Here is a 1,870-nt window from a genome sequence, read left to right as displayed (position 1 = left end):
TAACCACAGTGGCAGCACCACACCCGAAAAATGTATCACTGCTATTCAATAGGGCCACCTCATCTCCAGCCACTAGCTGTGGCACCCTGGGATTGTGTCAGCCCCGCCCTGCTGCTTGGGCACGGAGCCCTGTCCCTGCCGCGTGCCTGCCCCATCCAGAACTAATAGTGTGACTTGGTGCACCATCATGTCCAGAGACGGAGCCTGCTGCCTTCACCCACCAGCTCAAACCACTGGATCCAATTCCTTCCCAGTGAATACCTGTGTCTGCCCTTCCCCATCCCTGGGGGCCAGCACCACAGCTAGTCTGCTGCCTCCTGATGGCGACCTATGCCACGCTGCAGCTGACCGTGGATGTTTGAAATGGCAAGTGAAGATGTTAATCATTGAGATGGCTTGGATTTGTGTCCCTGCCCAAATCTCCTGTTGAATTGTAATCCTCAGTGTTGGAGGAGGGGCCTGGTGGGAGGTGACTGGATCATGGGGGTGGATTCCCCCCTTGCTGTTCTTGTGTTAGTGAGTGAGTTCTCACGAGATCTGGTGGTCTGAAAGTGTGTGCCACCTCCCCCCTCGCGCTCTTCCTCCTTCTCCCGCCATGTCAAACATGCCTGCTTCCCCTTTGCTTTCTGCCATGATTATAAGTTTCCTGAGGCTTCCCCAGCCATGCTTCCTGTACAGCCTTCGAAACTGTGAGTCAATTAAACCTCTTTTCTTCGTAAATTACCCAGTCTCAGGTAGTTATTTACAGCAATCCTAGAACTGACTAATACAACCATACATAATATGACTGGCCACCGACATTTCCAACCTGTTCTTTGCACATAATATTGCCAAGAGAAATGGCTTTCAGCAACACCCATGAGCTCGAATGTCATCAATATTTATTTCGGAAGAGAGCTACTCACAAAAGCAAAGTGCCTTTCAGCTTCTCAGAAAAGTATAGAGGAAATGCTTCAGTTGGATGGACATCAAATTGTTAAAGGCGGTAAGAGAGTGGGCTGCCATGTCCTTCATTTCCCTCGCTTACTTAGTCCTTCAACCTAGACCTGTCTCTTGCGACAAGGAAAGGAGAGCAAGTTCTTTAAGTCTCTGTGGCCATCTGCAGAGACCATCACAGCACAGAGCACAATAAGCAAAGAAGCCACACCAAGATGAATAGACCATGTGACCCAGAGTCATGCTGGCCCTGGGCCTTGTCCTGGCCAGTCCCAGGGCCTGGGACCGGTGAGGACTCTGCAGAGTCCTTTGCCTATCAAGGGAGTGGGTGGGTTGCTCAGATCCTGGCATTTCTCTAGGGGCACAGGCTCATGTGAACAAGGAGGAGTACTCACTCCTTGCTGTGAGAACAAAAAACCTGGGAGAAAAGGAAAAGGCAGGGGAGTGAATAAAAATAGAAACAGGCTCAGTGCTCTGACAGGCAAGATCCTCAATGAATTGGGCCCTTCAGTGAGTGGAAATATCTCATTTGAACTAGAATCCCACGGACAAGCTTTGGGGCTTTCTGTTTTCGCCACATTAACGCCCTGACAAAGGCCTGCACTATTGTTGATGCAGGAAATGAGAGGCGCTGGCTGGATTCCCCCTTCCTCCCTATTTATGCAGACGGTCCTGGAGGCTGTGCGGTGGTTACCTAGGAAACAGCTTGGATGTGAAACTTCAGAAAATGTGCTGTCAGGCAGCAGGGGATGCAATTGCTGATTTTTTGCTGGCATTGTGTGATGCCAGGCCATTTTATTAACCCCTGTGAACCAGATTCCTCATATGTAAGCAGGAGATAATATCTACCTCTTTGTGTGTGTGTGTGTATGTGTGTGTGTGTGTGTGTGTGTGTAGCACCATAGCTGGTTGTAGAACCCAGAAGACATTCAAC

General features: G+C 49.9%; 1 protein-coding gene and 1 long non-coding RNA gene across 2 annotated transcripts in view; both read left to right on the top strand.

The window, feature by feature from the left end:
• LOC105526783 (tubulin beta-1 chain-like) overlaps window positions 1-1,870 on the top strand; it is a 57,765-nt gene that overhangs the window by 38,582 nt on the left and 17,313 nt on the right. The window lies entirely within an intron of this gene.
• Window positions 589-1,870, top strand: part of LOC105526580 — a 14,305-nt gene continuing 13,023 nt past the window's right edge. The window contains exon 1 of the long non-coding RNA XR_001004095.1: window positions 589-689. This is a non-coding gene — a long non-coding RNA (uncharacterized LOC105526580). The remainder of the gene's footprint in view (window positions 690-1,870) is intronic.

Source organism: Colobus angolensis, unplaced genomic scaffold (assembly GCF_000951035.1).
Source record: "Colobus angolensis palliatus isolate OR3802 unplaced genomic scaffold, Cang.pa_1.0 Scaffold6, whole genome shotgun sequence".
NCBI lineage: Eukaryota > Metazoa > Chordata > Mammalia > Primates > Cercopithecidae > Colobus > Colobus angolensis.
The sequence above is the reverse complement of the archived record's forward strand: the minus strand, read 5'-3'. Positions and strand labels throughout refer to the sequence as shown.